The sequence below is a fragment of the Lynx rufus genome, unplaced genomic scaffold (assembly GCF_022079265.1).
Source record: "Lynx rufus isolate CCGP_SWC_20201006 ecotype Redwood Valley unplaced genomic scaffold, mLynRuf1.p SCAF_2, whole genome shotgun sequence".
In the NCBI taxonomy this organism is placed as follows: Eukaryota; Metazoa; Chordata; class Mammalia; order Carnivora; family Felidae; genus Lynx; species Lynx rufus.
The window spans coordinates 11,978,749-12,002,371 of NW_025814834.1; the positions used below are offsets into that span (position 1 = coordinate 11,978,749).

General features: G+C 43.5%; 1 protein-coding gene across 1 annotated transcript in view; it reads left to right on the top strand.

Moving 5' to 3' along the window:
• The window catches only part of IRS1 (insulin receptor substrate 1), a 58,554-nt gene extending 36,287 nt beyond the window's left edge, over nt 1–22,267 (top strand). Inside the window, exon 2 of the mRNA XM_047086008.1 lies at nt 21,179–22,267. The gene's annotated coding sequence lies outside the window, so the exon portion shown is untranslated. The remainder of the gene's footprint in view (nt 1–21,178) is intronic.
• Nucleotides 22,268–23,623: the final 1,356 nt, after the last annotated feature.

Here is a 23,623-nt window from a genome sequence, read left to right on the forward strand (position 1 = left end):
GGCTCTAATGTCAAGAGGGAGATATTTCCTAAATGTCATGGGCCACAGAACCTTCTTTGTCATGGAGCTCATGTTTCATAGAACATATTTGGTACTGTTGGCTTACTGTATGGCCAGAACTGGGTCTGTTGGAGTGCACAAATTTGGGGGCACCAACCATCCTCCCTAATGGAAGCTTCTTACCTTGTATATTGTAGGTTCCCCCAAATATTGCTATGACTTGGAGTCTTTGTCCTGATCCATTAATTGTAATACTGTATAAGTAGAGAAATATATTTGCTATTCTTACACATGCCCTTCATCACTGAAAGCAAGCGCACAGCACTTAGACCTTTCTTTGGCTGTATCTATATGGCTGCCTTCTCAGAAGCCTGTTAAGGAAAGGAGGAGCCACCATATTGAAGGAGACAATTTGCAGGCTTCCCTATAATTCTATCCTAGTTGGTATGAATTCACACTGTTACTGTAATGCATCAAGGATATAATTGATCAATAAGTCATCTGATCTCTAAAATGATCTTCTCTACTTATATTCTAAAGGAAAAATATATTCCTTTGGAATGTCAAGACATTGGAATATAGTTGGATATTTGGATGTCAAGACATTGACTTCTAGTTGCATGGTTAATGTTTACAAACCGCGCCTATAACTCTTGGGCGACGAGTCACTGACACAGGAAGCATATCCAGGGCTGTTTCACCGCCTTTCGTGGTGCATATGTTTTGATTCAGTGAGATCAGCGATGCCAGATTTTAACATCGGGATTTTCTCAGTAAGATGAAGTTGGTGATTCACCTTGGCTCATACCTCAGACATGTGGGTATAGGATAAATGCGTTCTTAATGATAGTTCAGAGCCACCAAATCTTTTATCTGCCTGAACTTATTGACTCTGTTACCATTGATCTTAATTGGCTGCTCCTGATGGAAGTGTGCTTGTATTAAAGTTTAAAAGGGACTTAGAATGAAGTCTCTCCCTTTATACGGACGATTGAAAGTAAATGCGCGAGGCCTGTATATGACATGGAGTTTTAAAGACTTTTTGCCAACTGTTGATCTCCTGAAAATGTAACAGAGTTTGAGAGGTTTGGCTCCTCCCTTCCCACTTTCCACTTACCAGGTAGCTGGGATGCAGAGATTCATGCTTTTCGGGTTCGCTTGTTGTGGCATTCGTGCGTTAATGTTCAAAGACAAGAGTTTAAAAACTGGTTGTCGTGATGGGGACACCCGGTTTTCTAAGCTGGAGTATCAATGATCAGGCCGATAAGGATTTATGGGTGGCACTAATTGGTAGGGAGAAGCTATTAAGGGTAAGTTAAAAAAAAAAAGTTGGGAGGAGGAGGGAGATAAACAAGGGATGAAGGCACAGAGTGTCCCCCAATAATGGCATCCACCGTCACCCAGGCCCGGTGCCACCCAAGTTCAGCGCAAAGAGTTTTGACTCACAGGAAAACCTTGGGTTGCGAGTGACTTGTTCTGTGAGTGTTCCACTAGACGAGCAAACATGTCTTATAAAATTTAACTTGAGAAACGACTGAACTGTCTTGCCATCCGAGTAGTATGTGACGCCGAACATCCCATGATCGCAACTGAGCCAATAGTTCTCGAAATTCATTTCAATATACGAATGCTTTGGATTACGAGCATGTTTCCAGAACAAATTCTGCTCGCGAACCAAGGTTTTAGCATATTTTGATTTGTTAAGCCACTTGTACCCCCTACCATGCAACAGGGAACATACACTGGAGCTGGATCCCATTTTCAAGATTACAGATATATTTTAGAGCTTTCTGTAGACAGACATCATTAACACAATAACAGCTCTCCACTTGAGCCCATTTTATATCAATTGCTGCCAACTGAAATAATGACACAGAAGCTCTGTTTCTATGTAAACTGTATAATATCTTAAAGCTAACGTCATTGTTTTCTCCTTCCCAAGTACAGCATGTTTTGATCTACATCGGGAATATTTTTAAAAAGTGGACGTCTAAGAATGTAAACAGTTGGGAGGAGAGATGCAGCTGTTTATGATTTACTTTTTCATCTTCTGTTCTTTGGTGGCTTCTAATGTCAAAGGACTTTTCTTTACATATGATAGTGTATGGCTTAGGACCATAAGTATGCTTTTTCTGGTTTTTATTTCGGCTTTCTAAATAAAGGACGGAAGGACGGAAGGAAAAGTTGTTGGATAAAAATATCCCCCCACAGACTGGGTCTTGCGCTGGAAGCACTGGGCCAGAAGAGCCTACGGTCCTAGAATGGAGAGGGTTTCTATTTTATGGGGCCAATAAATGTCAGGCTATGAGCTTTATCTTTCGGCGCTGTGTGTGTGTGTGTGTGTGTGTGTGTGTGTGTGTGTGATTGTCAGAGTCTATTAGTCACACCCAGTTGCTTGTGTTGACCACTGTCTAGACTCTTCAAGAAATGAGAGATTTCATATTTAGTGTTTTCACAGGAGGGCACATAATAAGGGATAAAAGCATGCATTTATGATGGCAATGTCTTTTACAGATGATTTTCCAGAAGTGGAGGGATTTCTGATATCTGGGTGCCTATTGCGTGAAATGGTGTTCTAGCTGATTTCGTTTAGATTTATCAGAATGGCATTTCACTCTGTAATTTCTCATTGCTCTTTGTAAACACGAAGCTTACCCCAATCTCCTGGTATAAAAATAACTTTGTATATTCCGGTGGACTTTGTTTAGATGAGCGGTTTGACAATCCTTCCACCCATGCTTTTTCTAGCATTGTCTGTAAATGTGTGGTCGCCAGCCTGGATTTTGAATCCCAGTGGCCCCAGGTACCAGCTTTGAGATCTTGAGGAATTTACTATTCTTTCCAAACCTCAGTTTCTCATTTTTTAAAACAGAAATAGTAATATAGTCTCAGGATGGTCATGAGGATTACATGAAATAATGTGCGTTAAAACTCATAACATAGTGCTACCAAGGAACAAATGTGGGCCCTATTGCTGGTGGGGACTGTGTGTGTGTGTGTGTGTGTGTGTGTGTGTGTGTGTAACATGCTTACGTATCACCACCTCACCCCAGAAGGGCTTTACTCAACTATTTGGGGAAGGGAGGAAGATACAAGTGAAATTTGAAAACAGTTATAATCAGTGTAAAATTTGCTTTATTTGTTTAGTCCTGCTTAATTTGTAGTATTAAAAATAGATGGAGCTTTTTAAAAAAAAATTTTATCAAAAGGGGATAACGCTTTTAAAACGTTAACAAAACCCCTACTTACTATTAAATGTAAGGGAAACCACAAAAACTTAAGAGCCTCTTTTTCTTTGCTTAAAATTACCCTTAATCAGGTCATATGGACCTTAGACTATGTGTGTATGGCATCTTATTTTCACATATATACCTTTATATCTATAAACATTTATTGAGTGCCAGTTATGTATGAAACACAATGATAAATCAGAGCTCGAGAGTGACAAACCTTGAGAACAATTTGGTAAATGATGCCAATCAAATGAAAGTTTTATTGACAGGCTCAGAAACTGAGATTTCATGGCACATGTGGAATATAGTATGATTCTACTATGCCAAGATATACTTTTACCTTTGAGCTAATGAAGTATAAAAATTCAGGTTATAAAAGTTTAGGGTGCTTTAGAATTGCTAAGAACAATCCATTTTAAATAATGGATCAACTATTAAAATTATAAGTTCAGAGCAAAATAGGAAACACCTCCACACCCAGTGATAAAACAATGGAACAGTATTCCTTTAAAAAAATTTCTTTTTCATGTTTATTTTTGAGAGTGAGGGAGAGAGACAGAATGCAAGCAGGGGAGGGGCAGAGAGAGATCCAGGACCAAAGCAGACACACAGGATCCGAAGCAGGCTCCAGGCTCTGAGCCGTCAGCACAGAGCCCAACACGGGGCTCGAACTCCCGAACCACGAGATCATGACCTGAGCCGAAGTTGGACCCTTAACTGACTGAGCCGGTCAGGCGCCCCTGGAACAGTATTCCTTATTGACGATGAGTGTCATTGTTGGGGTTTCGCTGACGCCGTTTTTTGAGGTGCTCCTCCCTGCAAACACACGAACAGTGTTGCAGAGAGCAGAGAGCAGTCAGTGTCAAATACCTTTCCATTTCCTTTGTGTTCCCCTTTCTGCCCTTCCCTCCCATGGCTTCTTGCTACTGGATGGGATGCATGGATTGTTTTGTAATTGCTTAATTGTCAGGGTCTGGGCCCTGTGCCTTACGGTCACCATCTCATTTAATCCTTACCAACAACCCAGTGAGCTAGGTGGGCACTTTCATCTGGCACCTCACTGAGGTCGATCCAGTGCCTGAGTGCCGGTAAGTGCCACAGAGGAGCTAGGGTCTTACCATCATCGGAAAGCCACAAGCCTAAGTGCCTTGCAGGCAGTTTCCACTCCTGTTGTAGCCCATAACCCTTGGTGAAATGTATTTTCATCCTGTCCCAGCTGGTTAGGAAAACAACTCCCGTGAATCGCACAGCATGCGAGTTGCGCTACCCGGCAGTGGTTTCAGAATTAGTTCTTGGGGAAGATCTCCGGCCACCTCATCGTTTTCCTAAAGCCATTAGAAACCTATGCTTGCCTCACTGGGGCTTCTCTCCCAGACCAGTAAAGCTGCACCTCCTAGTCAGAGCACAGGGTCAGGCCCAGTGAAGGAAACCGCGGTCAAATAACGAAGACCTTTGTACTGCTGTAAAAGTTCATTAACGTGAAAACGGAACCTCCTAGTCACTAACTTGCCGATCAGTTGGACTGAAGGGCATGCTCTTGACTCAGGCTGTGTGCCTTCTAGAAAGCAGACGACTTTGCTACGGTCGGTCGATGTGAATGGAAGTTTCTAGTACACACGCACCATGCTTCTGTGCTTAAATTTGTAGTCTTTTCCAAATTTTGGTACCTTTGAGTCACTATGGCTTTGCTACTTCCCCAGAGGCAAAGTGTGCCTGCCTCTGGGTCTTCCTCTGCATGCATCTATGGTTCTGGGGATTTGATACTTGCACAGAGAGTCCGCTTGATGCTGCAGAAACAGTATGGGGATAAATTAATGTTCCGTGGGAAAATGGGAGCATATTTTTATATCAGTACTTTTGATACCTCGAAGCTGAAGGTGTCGTCATCATGTAATTGTTACGTCGATTCTACTCTTGTATGCAGATGGGATCTGAGTTGGCAGTTTGGTGGCTTTCGCTGCTGCTGGTCCACTCAAAGAATGAAGCCAGGGAGTTAGGAACTAACCTCCCATTTGTGCCTTGTGGTTTATTTGGTAAAAGACAGCTGGAGGGGCGCCTGGTTGGCTCCGTCGGCTGGCGGAGTGTCCGACTCTTGATTTCGGCTCAGGTCGTGCTGTCACCACCCACGAGTTTGAGCCCCGCGTCGCACTCTGAGCACTGACCACCCGGAGTCGGCTTGGGATTCTCCCTCTCTCTGTCTCTCTCTGCCCCTCCCCCGCTCTCCCTGTCTCAAAATAAATAAACTAAAAAAAACCCCAAACCAAAGACCTGCTGGAGGGCAGGGTGTACGTATGTGTTTCGTTGAGGTTTGGTGAATGCTTGTTTATTTGGGTTCTATCATCTGTGAGCTAACACACATGGCCCGTCTCACTTCCTCTTGACCAGGACCTCCAGACTTCAAAGTAATGTGCATTGGTGTTTTACAGAGATAGAAATGTATCGGGTCACAGTTTCCATCCCCCTTTTCCCACGCCAACTGTCTGTAGTCTCCCTTAGCCTGAACACGAAGCAGGTAAAAGCCCCTCCGTGTGGAGTCTGCCGTTGTCTTCCCCAGGGTCTTCTTTGCAGCCATCTAGATCTTGTTTGTTCAAGGGCCCTGAGGCAGAGGCTTCTCATTCTCCTGCAGTTCGCTCTTTTAGAACCTTTCCGCCTGGAAGTCTTTCTTTGTGTTTCACTGTAAAACTGTTTCTGTAACCTAACCTCACTTACCTTGCTGAGATGGAGCCCAGATGGCTTATGGCCTGGCCTTCCTTCGAAGTCCCCAGTGAAGTAGTCTTTCCTTCAAGGTTCTTTACTCCTTGGCTACTCAGAATATGGTCCTCAGACCAGCAACCTGAGTGGCACCTGGCCACAGGTTAGACGTGCAGAATCTTGGGCCTGTCCACAGACCTACTGAATCCCAGTCTGCATTTTAACAAAATCTCCAAGAGATCCGAAGCACCTTAAAGTTGGAGAAGCACTACTTTATTTTATCCCTTCGTAGTTATTATTTTCTCTGTACTTTTCTCTGGTATGCCCGAAGAGTGGAGACCCCTACTGGACACGCTGACGTAATAGTGGAAATCGCCAGTGTTGCTGTATCTCAAGTCCCTATTAATTTAATACCTGTGATACAACAAGTGTGAACTAAATTAATGTGTATTCTTCATTTACAATACATTTGTAGCCTTCAGAGACTTTTTCGGGTTTCCCTCTGCTGTATATTTGCCCTCTTGTCCTAATGGAAGGCCCCATTGTGACTTGGCTGCTAATATCTTGCTCTGTGCTTATGTTGGGTACCACCTTGTTTTTCCTCTTCCTTTGGGAACTTCTCATTTTTGCCGGGGGAGTGGGGCTCTTTTCTTTTCTGAAGACTTGGGCTGTTAAGATGTTAATGACTCCTGGTTAGAAAGAGTACTCTTTCGGGTGAGGACACCCCATGTCTCAGTGGGATCTTACCTCAGTGGTACTCTTGACCAGCTTCGTGAGCTCGGGCAGCGTGATTCTAACGCTTAACAATAATCACATGATCAAGGAAGTCTCCGTAATACCAGGCGTGGGACTGCTTTGATCGTTCTGTTTATGTTCAATCTGTGAACCCTTTCTCTGATGACTTGGGCACGCCGTGGAAGTCACCTGTTGAAATGGGAAGGGAGCATCTAAAACAAAAGTTGGAATAATTGCCATCCAGATGCATATTTTGGTGAGTCCTTGGACTGTCCTTACCGCTAGCTTATTTACTTGTATCAAATGGTTCACTAGTCACCTTCCTGTTGATTTCCTCCAGCTGTGTGTTAGAAAGGACGTTAGCAAGGATCTGGCCACTCTTAATCCTTGCACCTCTATATGGAAGACGGTGGGAAGGCCTTTGTTTCTACTGGAAATTCTCTGGGGAGCATGCAGAAGCAATGATATATGTGAAGTCAGTGGCTATGTTTAGGGGCTCTTTGGGTGCCGCTGATGGCTGGGAGTGAGGAGAGCTCAGGGTGGAAGGACAGGAGGGAAGAGAAGCATCTCCTAAGATTCACATCTGACGTGGACATTTACGTGGTCTTGCTCTCCCTTATACTGTTAAGGAAGGAAAGTGGGGGTAAGCAAATGAAGAGGTAGACGGCTGCCCATTCGTGACATGGTTTTATGGGAAAAACTTCAGGCAGTTTTTAAGCAGAATTAAGCAAAGCTCATCATAGGGAAGTTAATTAAATGTTAATTATAGCCTGTCGCCGTTGGGTAGTAATGGTGAAATTGTGTGGTTCAGTTTTATTCTGAAGGTATTTTGTCAGCTTCGCAGGCTACAGTGTAGAAGAATAGAAGCTATTGTTTTCTTTGTGTACTTGAGGACCACAGTAGCTTCTGGGGCTTTATTTAAGGAGGATGAGCTCTTATTACCATTACCTTTGGGCTCAATCTGCAAAGCTTCATACTTAGCCACCCGGAAATCAACTTGTTCTTTCTGTTCAATGTCTAATTTTTAGAACTTTGAATCCTGTGTACTCTCGTTGATGGTGGTATATATGCCCTGCCCAGCCCCCCACCCTCCCACGTCTCCCACCCCCCACCCGCCAGCATTTTTCAAGTTTAAGTTTCAGGGAAAACAGACCCTGAATGTATCTTCCTGGGAAGACATCTTATATTTAGAAACAGCAATTAGGGCCCCTGGGTGGCTCAGCCGGTTGAGCATCTGAGTCTTGATTTTGGCTCAGGTCGTGATCTCACAGTTCGTGGGATTGAGCCCTGCCCTGGGCTCTGCACTGACCAGCAAGGGGTCTGCCTGGGATTCTCTGTCTCCCTTTCTCTCTGCCCCTTCCCTGCTTGCACTCTCTCAAAATAAATAAATAAACATTCAAAAAAATACTTTTGGGGGCGCCTGGGTGGCTCAGTCAGTTAAGTGTCTGACTTCGGCTCAGGTCATGATCTCAACAGTTCATGAGCTCAAGCCCCACATCCTGCTCTCTGCTGTCAGCACAGAGCCTGTTTCAGATTCTCTGTCTCCTTCTCTCTTTTCTCTTCCCCCACCCCTCCTCTCTCCTTCTCTCTCAAAAATAAACATAAAACAAATTTAAAGATTAAAAAAAATACTTTCAGAAACAGCAACTGGAATTTCTATCTTGTACTTTGATATATATATATATATATATATATATATATATATATATATAGTAATAAATGCTCTTCCAAGGTGAGTATTTCATAAGGTGAAAAAAATCTCTAGGAACTAGTATTCTGAATTAGGAATAGCCTCTTAGAGAACAAAGTTAGTGGATTTATTTTAAAAGGTTGACTAGGGGCACCTGGGTGGCTCAGTTGGTTGAGTGTCCGACTTCAGCTCAGGTCATGATCTCATAGTTTGTGGGTTTGAGCCCCACGTCGGGCTCTGTGCTGATAGCTCAGAGCCTGGAACCTGCTTTGGATTCTGTGTCTCCTTCTCTCTCTGCACCTCCCCTGCTTGCTCTTTCTCTCTCTCTCTCTCAAAAATAAGCATTAAAAAAATTAAAAAAAAAAAGGTTGACTAATTCTGGAACAAAGGGGGCCTAATTCTTAACTTCATTTTACTCCCAGATATTGGAGCCCAACGGGCACGACTAATAGTCACAAATAACATAAGGAAAGTCTCTTCTTTCTCAGTGAGTTTTACAAATGATCGTAAGGACTAGATATTTTCTCCATTTTATGAAATTGTGGAGGCAAAGCGAGGTCAGATGACTTGTCCCAGACCATCCTGAAAGTATTGGCTCAGTTGGATGAGATACAAACCTGGAAGTAATAAAGCATAACTCTTCGTGGGGTTGATCTCTTTTTCATGGTCCATGTAGGGGGAGCACAGGGCACCTGCTAGTCTCCCCCACACTCTGTTACTTTGGCCTCCATGATGCCTGGTGTTCTCCCCCCGGTTTAGTCCTTGCTTTTGTGTCACATCCGGACATCCTTGTTCTCCTTTGGAGGAGGAACATGTGAAAATATGGGCCTGGACTGGTTAATCAGATTGGCCATCTTCTAGTAAAAAAGGAGGGAAGGGGACACAGCAGAGGTAAGGCTGTGAGCATGGAGTGCACACCCACTCAGACTCTGAAGCCACGGTGTGGCAGTCATAAATAAAAGAGGGTCTTGGAAATGGGAATGCCTACGTCTTCCCGCGTGCACTTCCATAGAATTGGCATGGACCCCAGAAACAGTTAACGGGCACGTTTGGCGGCACGTTTCTCAGCCTCAGCACTGTTGACGTTTGGGGCCAGATAGTTCTGTGTTGCAGGTGGCCATCCTGTGCATTGTGGGAGGTTTAATAGGATTCGGGGCCTCCGCCCACCACATGCCAACGGCCTCTCTCCCCCTTCATTCCAACCCCAGTTGTGACAACCAAAACTGTTTCCAGGCATTGCCAAATACCTTTTGCAGGGAGACATTACTCCTGGCCACCCAAATTGAGAACGAGAGATTTAGTGATGTGCTTGGAAGCTAGAAGGTCTGTGCAGAGAAAAGGGGTTTAGTCCCCTGAGCATGTTCCAGTGGAGTCCAGATGGCTCTTGCCTGGCTCACCAGTGGCTTACCTTCACAGACCCCCTTATCTCCCCTGGGACTGTAATTCCCTCAGGGTCACTGAGCAGCATTGTCTTTTTTTTTTATGTTTATTTTGATAACGTACACGCTTATGAGCGGGAGAGGGGAAGGGGCAGGGAGGGGGGGGGGGGAGAGAGAGAATCCCAAGCAGGCTCCCTGCCATCAGCACAGAACCTGATGTGGGGCTGAACTCGTGAACTGTGAGATCAGAATCTGAACTGAAATCCAAGAGCCGGTCACTTAACCAACTGAGCCAGCCGGGTACTCCATTATTCCTTTTTTTCTTTTTTTTAATGTTTATTTTTGAGAGAGAGAGAGAACGAGAGCGAGAGCGAGCAGGGGAGGGGCAGAAAGAGAGAGGGAGACATAGAATCTGAAGCAAGCTCCAGGCTCTGAGCTGTCAGCCCAGAGCCCGACGCGGGGCTCGAACCCACTAACTGTGAGATCATGACCTGAGCCGAAGTCAGACACTCAACCGACTGAGCCACCCAGGCGCCCCCCCACCACCTCTTAATTAAGAATTTGGCACAGCTGTCCTCAGGAGGCTTCTAGTTCAGCCAGGCAGGCAGCTCAGTAGCCGAGTGACATGATGGGGTTCAATTCAGCGGGCTGGTAAGGGAACTTCTCCGCAAACGCCGTTCTCCAAATTGAAAAGCCAAAGGCTGAGATGTCAGATAATGGGGAAAAGAAAGGGGAACAAGAGCAAAGTGGAAGTCAGACTTGAGACATGAAAGCAGAGACCGTGAACCCGGGGTCAGCGGGTGAAAGGTCAGCTGCTCCTTGTCGGCTGGAAGAATTTTGCTTCCTGATCCTGGACAATAGAGAAGTGTTTGCAGTCGCTTAGAAATCTGCACCATTGTCTGCTTCAAAGGCCTTAGAGATGCAAGCAATGTACACGTTGTCAATAATTTCAGATGATCTTTCCAGTGTTTTCCCCCCTCCTCTTCCAGCTGCCCACCCTTCGACGTGTGCATCTGGCTGTAATTTCAGGTTTTCGTCAAGTAAGTCAGGCAGCGTTGACTGGCTGTGTCACATTCCCGTTCGGTTCCTTCAGATGCGAGACTGGGGACAAGAATTCAGAAACAAAAGCCGCCCGTCCCCTCCCCCTCCAATTAGAAACATGCTTTGGAACCTGGAAATAGTGCATAAGAATCTCACTAAACATCCATTTAAGTCTATTCAGGAGAATTCTTTGTGAATCGTTTCGTGCAGCATGGTGAGTCTTTCATTGGCTGACTTAGAAGGGCTGGGGGCTTCAGGCTTCTGATTCCTCTGAGAAAGCAAGAGAAGTGGGCTTTCAACGGTGTTTCTGTAGATAGCATTAATTTAAGATCCGCCAAAGACACGCGGACGCTTTCCGTCCTAATATTTACCTTGTGCTGTTCCCTGTGTAGGTAGACAGGTCTTTGTCTAAAATCCTATCCCAGGGTCTTATTTTTAGCTTCACCACTACTTTTTACCTTTTCTTTTTGTTCTGGCACTTCCTCCATACCACCCCCCCTCGCAAATAATTTTGTCTCCCTTCCCAAGACTCATTCTAATCTTGGCTTCAGCCTCAGGTCTATGGATTTATTCTTGCTTGCAGATTCCACCAGAGCATCTTTGGTTGGTGTGTATTTTCAGGTATCAGGAAAAGATGGGAGATCCAAGGATATCTAGGACGTTTTTTTTTTAATGTTTATTTATTTGTTTTGAGAGAGACAGAGACAGAGGGTGCACCAGTGGGGGAAGAACAGAGAGGGAGGGAGGGAGAGAATTCTAAGCAGACTCCACGCTGTCAGCACAGAGCCCGACTTGGCTTAAACTCAGTAGCTGTGAGATCATGACCTGAGCCCAAGTCAGACGCTTAGCCGACTGAGCCACCCAGGCGCCCCCAAGGATATCTAGTTCTTGATAAGAGTTCTTACAATAAGAGCTGATGTTTGAAGGCTCACATGTGTCAGGCATAATGATGAAAATTTTCGTGTATTATCTCATTTAAGCTTAAGGTTAACCCTATGAAATGGGTACTGTTATCCCCGTGTTACAGATGACAGTATTGTGATTTACAGGGGTTACTAACTTGTCCAAAATCACAGAGAAAAGAACGAGAGAAGAGGAGATCGTGTAAATTCTTAGTCTCCTTTTCAATTTTTTTTTTTTCTTTTTAGAAAGAGCACACAAGTGGGAAAAAGGGGTAGAGGGAGGGAGAAAGAGAGAGAGAGCGAGGGAGAGAATCTCAGGCGGGTTCCATGCCCAGCAACGGAGCCTGATGTGGGGCTCAATCCCATGACCCTGGGATCACGACCTGAGGCGAAATCAAGAGTGGGACGCTTAACCAACTGAGCCACCCAGGCGCCCCTCCTTTTACATTTTAACTTGGAAATAAGTTTTGAGTTAAAATTGACCAGTGTTTAAAAAGTGTTAACAGCCATGTGGTAGGACCATCTTCGTTCTCAAAATAACCTTTTTTTTTTGGATTTAATTTCCTAAATTATATTTTAGAATTCAGAAGTCCATACAGGACACACCTCAGTCAGAGGGTGACAGCCCTACTTATCGCATGACTTTATTGCAAGCAGGGTTACAGCTTATCTTGAACACAGCCCGCCCCTGGCCTTCGGTAGCCTGAGATGGATGGGACCCTTTTCCATCCTCCTTAACTGACTTTTGTTTCAGACTTGCTTTCACAGAAGCACCTGGGTGGCTCAGTTGAGCGTCCGACGTCAGCTCAGGTCATGATCTCGTGGTTCATGAGTTCAAGCCCTGCATTGAGCTCTCTGCTCAAAGCACAGAGCCCACGTAGGATTCTCTGTCCCCCTCTCTCTCTGCCCTCCCCCACTCACATGCGTTCACGCACACACACACACACACACACACTCTCTCTCTCTCTCTCTCAAAAAAATAAAAAAAACACATAAGAAAAAAACAAACAAAAAAAGACTTGGTTTCCTAGCCCAGAAGTCTTATCACTTGCATTTCTTTAAAAAGAATTCTTGGGGTGCCTGGGTGGCTCGGTTGGTAAAGCGTCCGACTTGGGCTCAGGTCATGATCTCACAGATCGTGGTTCAAGTCCCACGTCGGGCTCCGTGCTGACGGCTCAGAGCCTAGAGCCTGCTTCAGATTCTGTGTCTCCCTCTCTCTCTGCCCCTCCCCTGCTCATGCTCTGTCTCTCTCTGTCTCAAAACTAAATAAAAACATTAAAAAAAATTTTAAAAGAATGCTTCCAGTAAAATGAGTCACAATTGTGCTCTGAATACATTTGAAATACGCCGCCGTCTACCAGTTTCGATTGGTTTCAGAGAGTTTTCTTTCATCATTTGGGCCACATAAACAACAACAGCTCACGTAACTTCCAAGAATCTGGATTCAATTCTCCCCCACATTTTCCCCCTTAGTATTCTCAAAGCAAGAGGGAAGACAAAGGGTAACACCTTTTTGTTTGTGATTTATGATGATGGTTTCCAGGACATGTCACTTAGATTGTGTGCAGTCCGGAGAGTCTTCTACTGAGCTTGACCTTACTAGGAACAGTCGGGCATGGCCCTGTCCTCCGGTAGGCCCGTTTCATGATCAGAATACCACGGAAGATCAGGGCCACGCAGCTGAGGTACCTCGCGGTTCCCGTTAAAGATGCTTGTTCAGTTCAGTACTTGCATTTTTCTTGCATTACCAAATTCTTCCATACAGTCAGCCACAAACCCATATTATCGGGGACTCCGGCTAAAAACTTGTGGTGAGTAGGAAGTAGATTAAAAACACAGGTTTTCCCTTTTCCCCGGCTGCCAAAAGTGATGTCAGTGGTGTTAATGATCCTTACCTCAGCCCGCTGCAGACTCGGGGCCCTCCGTGTGAATGCTTGTTCTGTGCTCTGGTTCCTATGCTATTACGGAAAAGCTGCTGATAGTTGATAAGAAACAATTGGGTAGTCAGACAATTACTCAAATGTAAAATCAGGCACTTGCTTTCTTGAAGCAATTTATGATCTGACTCCAGGGAGAGAGGAAAGAATGCGAAATCTATTTAGTGCTTAGCAGAAATATTAAAGGCAGCAGCACTAGGCTAAGTCTGCTTCATTCCCATTTGCCTAATTCCAGAAATGGCATTGCAAACACTTTTTTACTATCTCTACACCACATTGTAAACTAAGTTGTGATTTGAATTTATGTCTACTGGTTTGGATCAAAGCCAGACCAATAAAACCTACTTCCTGTGTTTCTGAACATTAAAACAAAACAAAACCAAAAAACTGATGCGAAGTGACAGTATAAACTATAAACCTCGGAGCTGGAATTTAATTCCTAGGAGAGAAAATAAACTGCAGAAATAGCTCCCATGAAAGCAGAAGAAAGACTGAATTTTATGACTTGCTTTCTCAGGTAGGGAAGAAGGTATCATCTTACTTTCGTGTCTTCAGGCAACAGGTTTATTTTGGTTGAGCTCCGTTAAAATTAAAGCTTCCTGTCCCACATTATGTGGTCTGACTTGTAATGTAGAGGGGTTGTTTTTCTGAGTTTCCCCTACCTTGACTGTCACGTATGTGGGGATGCATTCTGATTTCTGTAGAAGAGAGATCTGAGGCATTTTGACTTACCTTGCGGGGATGGGGGAGGGCTCTTAACGGTGTTGACGACCCCCGTTTGCTTTCTCAGCATGCTCCGTATTAATAAAAAGAAATACCCCGTGAAATAACTGAAGTGAATATTCTTGGGCTTAAAAGATTTTTTAAAAATGTTTATTTATTTATTTTGAGACAGAGACAGGGGGGAGGAGGGGCAGAGAGAGAGGGAGAGAGAGAATCCCAAGCAGGCCCCACAGTGTCAGTGCAGAGCCCCACGCAGGGTTGGATCCCAGAAACCATGAGATCATGAGCCAAAATTAAGAGTCAACTGCTTAACTGACTGAGCCACCCAGGCGCCCCTGGCTTAAAAGATTTCTGAATGCTTCTTCAGATTTCCTTAGTACATCATTGGCAGAATACTTTTTTTTTTCTTAAGATTTTATTTTTAAGTAATCTCGAACCCGTGACCCTGAGATCAAGAGTCACCCGCTGTACCCACTGAGCCAGCTGGCCACCCCTGGCAGAATACTTTTAATTGTTGCAAACCATATGTTGTTGTAGTCGTTTTAATCTGTCTTCTCCATGAATTTCCGCCCCTCTCGAAAAGTCCCTGCCCTTTGTCTTTGGGGACAGGAGAGGTCCACAGTGCTGGCAGGATTCACCCCGTGGACCACAGCGGAGGCTCGAAGGCTGGATGGCCGGCTCCTGGGTCAGCCCCTCTCCTTTTCTTTTCATAATACACGTTGCCTTTCTTCACTGGTGGTCTCCTGAAGTCACCGGCCCTGCCACAAGGTCTTTCGCTGGGACAAAAGGGGAACTGGAGCGAGGTGGCCTCTCACATGTTGGCAGCTTTCCCTGAATGGTCCTCCCTGGCAGCCCCGTGTGCTGGAAGGGCTGGCCAGCAACCTTGTTATCTTCCCCGGCTCTCGCCCATGTGACTTGCACCAGGAAAAAGTGCTATTTAAGCAGCTCCTTTAAAGCACTGGCCTGGCTGCTCAGTTACCCTTTGCCTTTTAAGACCGTGAAACCAAGTCTTTCCAGCTCCCTTCTGGCCTATTTTCAAAGATGTTTCCTTTCTTTAGCTTCTTGTCAACAGAAACTAGCAAACGTCTTGGTCTTTCCTCTAACTTGAGTTCTTTAGTTTAATCCTACCTTGATGTTTCCCTCTTTCTTTTTCTTTCTTTCTTTCTTTCTTTCTTTCTTTCTTTCTTTCTTTCTTTCTTTCTTATCTCTCTTTCTTTTCTTTCCTTCTTTCCTTCCTTCTTTCCTTCCTTCTTTCCTTCCTTCCTTCCTTCCTTCCTTCCTTCCTTCCTTCTTTCCTTCCTTCCGCCACTTAGGTCTGTCCTTCGCTAGAGTCCCAACTTGCCCCCACACTTCCCAGCTGTACCTTGTAAAAAGCAGAGTGATTCTCCCTGTGTCCCAAACTTGAAACTCTCTGGAGGTAGCTTTTCTTTTATTTTACTTGGGTGATTCTTACGGCTAACAGGACTGAGCTGATAATTCTGTTTCCTCCCTAAATGCTGACATCCAACCCTCGGTGGTAGAACCAAACTCTAAGCCAGGAAATGTCTTTAACAAGGGTTTCACAGTCCATCAAATGGATCAGCAGTCTCCTTTCTCCATCTGAGATTGAGTAGTGTGAAGGTTAAAATCCAGAGTACACATATACTCCCAGAACTATGAATCTATTTAATACTGATGTGTGTGTGTGTGTGTGCGCTAATTTACTGTGTGTGCTAATTTACTGCCCTGTTTGCCAGAATCAGGTCTGCTTAAAGACAGAATACTTTGGCAGTGTTTTATAATGTACCTTACCAATAATATGTTAGCATTCTAGAAGACTCGATCTTCTCTAAATTAGTGGTACCGTGAATTATTGTGTTGGCATCAGTGAGGTGGCTGAAGAAATGGACTGCCATCACAGTAGTGGTATGCAGTTGACTATAATTGTGTCAAATAAGAAGTCAACAGGCCAGGAAAGACAAGATTTAGAGAGATGTCACAGGCTCCATTTTCGGCATTCTGCCAAGTACAAAGCTACCCACCATGCCCACCATTTCTCTCTCTATTCCCAGGTGAAGGGAACGGTCTTCTCCTCTGAGAGGAATCCTCCCCTCCTGTTCTTCTATATGCTTTGTCCCATTCCCGTAAGGACTTGGGCTTTTGGACCCCAAAGCCAGGAAGCCAGAGGCTTTTCCTACTTTCAAACTCCCATCCCCATCCCCATACACGATAAATTGGAAGGAAGGGAAAGGGATAGAATACCGAAAAGGTTTAAAAGTTGGTTAACATTTCAAATAATCGTCTCATCACAGATTTTTTTTTTAAGAATGGGGAAGATCAAAATATGATGAAAACATTATTTTCCAGTCCTATTTAAACAATTTTGACATTAAATGTAGAATTTTAAAAGTTCAAGTCCTTTAAGCAAAAGTGAACTTAGAACCACAGCTGAATCATGTTTTTTACCTGGTTGACAAGATCTCAGGAAATTTTATTCCTTCTTTACGTTTTTTGTGTTGTATAAATTTTCTATATTGTGATTGAGAATTTTTTTTAAATCATAGCTGTTTATGTTAAGTGAAAGAAAAATGTGCTGTTTTGACACATGCCTTTAAGTGGAGGAATTTATTTATAAAAATTTTTTTTCTAGTTGATCTACGATATGAGATTTCAAACAATGATCTCCACCGAAGAAAAGCCATTTACTGTAGTTACAGTCATTTTTTTCTAAGCATAGTTGGGTGAGGAAGAGTTACGTTCTGGCTACATTTTGGTATAAGACAATAGCCCAGCAACTTATAACATTTTACTCCTGTGTTCTTACTAAAAGTAGAATTGCAAGGACTGCTTTAACCAGGTATTTAGAACAGTGTTACAGTTGACTCAACAAACTGGAAGGAGGTTTCAAGGCCTTTGAATACAAGAGAAAACTTTTAGTCAATGGGTTGGACTAAAAATTCGTCGTTGGAAGGGTATGGATCCTTCATTGTACACATATCATATAGCCTGATGCTGTTTTCAGCTGCTTTACGGTGAAGGTTAATCAGGCTGAGTGTGAAAAGCAGCAGAAGCTTTATTTGTTTTTCAGCTTTGGTAGGCATAGTTTAAGTGGGTCGAGTCCAAAAGATGTAAATTCCTACTGGATGCAATAATGCAGTAATCCATAAGTCTCAAGTAGCATTGCTCAAGTGTTGACTTACTTGATAATGCTTTAAAAATTGCATTTTTCATTACTGGCAACAGGATTAGGTAGGTTTGATCTTACGACAAGACACACGGAAAGGTACAAGAGATGCTGATGTGGTGATGAAATTTTATCAAAATGTAATTTCCTGCTACTAAATCTCATGACAGGTGCATGGTATTTCTGAGTTCAGAAGTTATTCCCCAGTGATGTAACTAGACAGAAAATATCATAGGAACATCACCATTTGGTATTTGCCCAGCTCTTCTCCAAGGAAATGTTTTTGCTTCTTTGTTTCCAGTTTATGGATGTTACAAATGACTTTTTGTATTTGTAAAACGTTGTTGCAATATTTGCCTCATACGGTTGGTGGGAGTCCGTTGGGGTTGTATATATAAAGTGCATCAAACACACCTACACCCCTGTCTTCCCTTTTGGTGCTGATTATAGTCTTCATCACTGACTTTTCATTTGTCACTAACAGATGTTTCTTGAATTGAATGAGTGCTGGAACCTACTGTGGGTATTGACTTTGTAAAAATATATTCCAAAAATGTATACTATATGTGTTTGCCTTCCTTCAAGAGACTTCGTTTATTGAGAATCAGCTCTTCCTGACTGCAGTTGCATAGAGGCGGGGATATAGGCAAGTGAACTTAAGCCCCAGGAACATAGGCTGAGGTCTGTCTGTAATGTCCTCAGAGTTCATGTCCAATAAAACTCCTCAGAGCATTTGTGAACAGCTATGCTTTTGGAACTTCAGTTTTGGGGTTCTTTGGCTTTAGCTAATGCCTCACTGGGAACCATTACTCAGCTTAATCAGCCCCTGTGTTCACCCTATTTGGCTCCCAAAACTTCTTGGCTGTTTCGAAAGATCAAATGTGCCCTCAAAGGGCCAAGACTGGCTGCTATAGAGATCCTTCAAAAGAATATGCCCGAGGCTGAGAAGGCGGGTGCAAAAAAAAGAAATGGGAACTTGAGAAGGCATTCCAAAAATGCTTCTTTCCAACAATGGCTGCCTGATTGGAATAAGTATGCAGACCCCAAGGTGGCTGGAACGAAGGACAGTTCTCACCCAGGCGTGCCTGTTAGAAATCTGTATCATTTACTCAGGAGCGAAGTTTTCTGTGTGTCCATACAGACACACGTACACACACACACACACCCTTGAACAGAGATAAACAGATGTGAACTTCAGACTTTCCCTTTAAGTTCTTCTGGGCCTCTGTTGCCTGTTTATAGCCTCTGTCCCCATACTCGCGGTCAGCAGACCCTCCCACTTTCCCCACTTGTTTTCACTTTCTCAGAGATCCCCAAGGTGATGGCACCAGAAGGGAGCATTAGTGGCTGAGACGTGTGCTGATCAGGATTTACGACAAAGGGCTTTGAAAAGTAGTACGCTGAGACTTTAGAGGGAGAGTTTATGGTGCAGTTGACAGATCCTTTATTTCCTGCTCTTTGAACACACACGCATGCGGGAAGCTACAGGGAGGGTTCCGGAGTGGCCCCAAAGCAACAGATTTCAGCATCTGGCGAAGCCACAGTGTTTTCCCTTTTCAGAGGGCCCCCGATCTCTGCCCCGCCGCATTCATGCAGGTTGGCACATGTGACTACAAAACTGGATACAGTTTGTTCCTGTGCTGAGCTGTTCATTCAACCCTTCTGGCCGAGAGCCAGGTATAAAATGAAAAGCATACCGTGTGCCCTCCGTTCCCACCGCACACACACTCCCCTCCCCTTTTCTGTAAATGAGCAGTTTGTTTGTTTGTCTCAAGCCCTTTAATACAGTGGGGCCTTCCCACTTCATCTTAGGCCCAGAGCTGTGAAGCTGTGTCTGGATACTTTGGTCAGAACGTTCGGATAGATTGCGGTGTGAGTGCAGGAGAACCTTGCAAGCCTATGGGAGATCTGGAGATGGTTCTCCGGGGTTTCTGAAGGGATGGGTTTTCCTGACACTTTGGGAACCACACAGAGTTAAGTCCTGTTTCTCTGACAACGAAAGGGATAGGCCTGGAGCGCTCTCTTGTTTTCACATTGGTGTCTCCATGTCACGTCTTTATTTGTATAGAGAAAAATAGGCTGTTTACCTGTCATTTAGGGGTGGGGTTGATATTTTGAAATAAACAGAAATCTCCTCATCAAGCTAGAGTCTCCGTTTAGTACATTTCGACTTACCTGAAAGCCATTATGTAAATAGGGAAGGCTCACAGGTCCCGGCCATACTCTCCTTCGAGAGAAGAGAGCGAGAAACAGTTCTATCGGTCAACATATACACTGGACGAATTGTAGAACCTGTTCCTTTCCTTGCCACGGATATGGATTATTATAACTACCGCATCTTGACTTACCATGAAGCATGTCTTTGTTGTCCCTATACTTAAAGGTGTCTTGGGGTTTCCTTCAGAGCTCTTCATCTACCCAACCTACATTTGCAGGTTTACTTCCTTGACCCCTTTCCACATACCTGGTGAGGCAACACGACTATATTCTTCCCTTGGCCTTTCTGCGGCCGCACTCTCTTCCCCAGACCTTGTTTTATCGTGTGCTCGCGGTGGGAACTGTGCTTTTGCCCTTGGATTCATTCCACTCATATTTAGTGAGTACTTACTGTGTGCCAGCCCTTGTGTTGAGCTCTGGAGAGGCAACCCCAAAGCAGCATAGATAGGATCCCATTTCCTCATCCCCAAACTATCCCTTTCCTTCCAGACCAAGCCATATATGTCAGTGAATTACTTCCTTTCTGTTCCCAGTTAGAAGTATTCTTTCCGTGCAGCGAGAGCTTTTTTCCTGTGCGTTTACCACGGGATTTACCTCCTTCCTGTGCATTTACCAGGGGATTTACCTCCTTCCTCTTTTGTGTGGTGCCATATACTACTGAAGACATTCTGTAAATATTGGTATTTATAAATAACCGTGGAATGCATAAAGAATGTGGCCCTCAGAAGGACTGTCGAATGCTAACACTTGAGAGCGAAGGAGGGTTCATAACGTTGAAAAAGGTGTCTCCTCTCTGGAAGAGAATGGATAATGCCCCATGAGGTCTGCCTTCTTGAATTGCATGGAAGAAATGTGCTTCTTGCAGAGTAACATTTCTATTAGGGCTAAATCAGAATCCCTTCCCTTTTTAATTTAATGATTAACTGGGTCTGTTTCACCTGGGTCTCCTTTCGCATCTGAAATTTTCATCTCATGTCAAACAACGGCACATTAAAAACTTGACTTCAGATTTTGTAACGTTAGGCCCTCCGGCTTCAAATTCTAAAATCTACACTTGACTTTTAACCAAAAGAAGATGAAGTGTGGCCTGGCTGGACTCTGCCTACCATATTTTATAGTAGTTTTACACAATAACTGTAATTCACATTTTTGTTCTGATCCTAAGAACATCCAAGTATTTTGTGTTTTTGTGTTGTTAAACTCTGAAACCTCCAAATCAGATCGATTTGTTTACTGACTTAATATTGACTGTTTTGAGTTTGTATTTGCTTTAGACTCTTGCATTTTGAAAGGGAAAAAAAAAGTTAAATACAGTCTGTTGATTTTATTTAAGTACACAGTACTGTTTGTGCCCGTAACTTCGGCTTATCTGGTACTGCCTCCTTTTTAAAGAAAAACCCTTAGAAAATGATGGAATATGAGGTTTGAGATGCCTTTGCTGACAACTCTTTTTCTTTTTCTTTTCAGAATGAAGACCTGAATGACCTCAGCAAATCTTCCCTTAACTCATGGGTACCCAGACTCTGAATATTTCATGATTCACAACCAGGACCTCACATCTTCCTCCTCAGTAGATGGTACGATGCATCCATTTCAGTTTGTTTACTTTCTACAATCCTCAGGAGTTCCTTGACTGAACTGCACGTACTATATTGTGCCAAGCAAAAAAGCACTGTGACACCAGAATAATGAGTCTGCATTAAGTTCATCTTCAACCTTAAGGACTCAGCTGGCCACGTGAGCTGATGTGATCACCTCCATGCCACGAGAGAAGGGGTTTACTCTCACTGCATTTACAAGATACATTTCATCTGCTGCTGAAACTGCGTATGACAAAGCATCATTGTAAATTATTTCATACAGAACTGTTCGCTTTGGGTGGAGAGAGTATTAAATATTTAACATAGGTTTTGATTTATATGTGTAATTTTTTTAATTAAAATGTAACTTTTCTTACAGCACATCTTTTTTTTGGATGTGGAACTGAGGTATACAATGTTCTGTTGTAAAGAGTGGAGCAAATACTTAAAACGAGGCTAACAAGAGTAGAATAGGGTACGATCCTTGTTTTAAGATTGTAATTCAGAAAAATAATATAATAAGAATCATAGTACCATTAGATGGTTCTCAATTGTATAGTTATATTTGCTGATACTATCTCTTGTAATATAGCCCTGATGTTGAGCTGAGATCCTTACAAGAATTGACCTTAATTTTGTATTTTTCCTGTAAGGCAATAGGCCATGTTAATTAAACTGAAGAAGGGTATATTCTACTGGGTATTTTCAAGTGTCAGCTTAAAATTGGCAATTGGATGGAAGTAAAATCACAACTAAAAGAAATCAAAGACTTCCATTGTATATACTGTAAAGAGGAGGAGACTTGGGTGATTCCTTTAAATCAAAAGCTCTCTTTGGAATGAACAATGTGGGTGTTTGTAAATTCTGGAAATTTCTTTCTATTCATAATAAACTAGAGACTGTTGATCTTTTCTTCTCCCCCTCCCCCCACTTCTGTAAGCTTCCTGCTCCATTGCTACCATTTTTTTTTTTTCTGTGCACACATTAGGATCTTTTATTTCCTGCATTGTCTCGGGAAAGATGGTAAGACAAGTGAGTACTTGTCTTTCATTTCTAACCAGAAATTAAAACTCCAGAAAAATGGTTTTTATCATGACCAGGGCTACATGTCACTTTCCATAAGACCCTTATCTCCTGTTTTCCGAGAACATCCCGTGCCACATTATTTAACTGAATGTAATTTGGCCCATTTGCCCTGGTGGGTACTGGCCTTTTAGTGATTAGTTAATAAAACCCAGTGTACAGAGAGCATGTCAATGCCTAATGACCAGCTACTGAAACATCTAGCCAGCAGTGAAGAGGTTAATCCTCCTCTTATTTGGAAAGTACACACATCTTGGAATTTTTCCTTATGAAAAAGAAAAGGCAGTGGACATAACTTCGAGCTATTGCCTACAGTGTTTTTAATCTTTTTTTGCCAGGGAACTTCCTAAAGGTTAAGTGAATTAATGCCGATGTCAGGCTCTTCGGAGGCCGTGTAAACTCTCTATCAGAAATTCCCAGCCCTGCTGTTGAGAAAGAGCAACATTTTATTTCTCCCATGGGTTGAGCTCCCTGGGTGGGGGAAGGGCGACCCGGAAGGGGCCAGGGTTGGGGGCACTGCAGTGGCCGCTGCCCCTCGTCAACTGGTCGGGGGACCACTCAAAAGGGAGTGGACATAAATGGAATTCCTCACGCTGGCAAGGCCTGCGTTCTGTTAACTCAGCCGGATAGCATGTACCTCACAGATTGTTGTACAGTGTTCATTGTGGCAGATTCCAATCATTTGCATGCTCATCAATTTCTAAGATGAATAGGTCTGTGGTCGTAAGAATCCATTGTTTTCAAGGAACTTGCTGAATTACATCATTTCCTATGAGGAGAGGACACTACCGATTTTAAAAATCTGATATGAAATTTTTTTTTTACACTTTTATAAAAAAGACTTTCTTCGTCAAACTAACTTAAATGTTGCAAGTATTCTGACTCATACTCTTGCTAGTGTAGGAAGAAAGCAAGCTGTCCTGCTGTCTTCTACTGGGGACATAGGTAGTTAAAGAGAAATCAATGAACAAAGTCAGCCCCAACCACTTTTCCTGTGAAGCTGGTTATTATTTCTCAAGGAAGCTAAGTTTTGACTATGTATTGCCAAGATACCTCTGTGTGTGGAGTATCGACATCTTTTGGGTGAGAACAGAAATGAACAGACTGGAAAAGCCATCTCTTGGTTAATTTCTCTGATGCTTTGTTGAGTCACATAGCATAAAGTTAGAAAATCTTACAGAAGCTGCTTCTAGGGGTCCCTGAGCTGGGTCTGGTGGTGGTATCCAACCTCATCAATTTAAAACTGGAA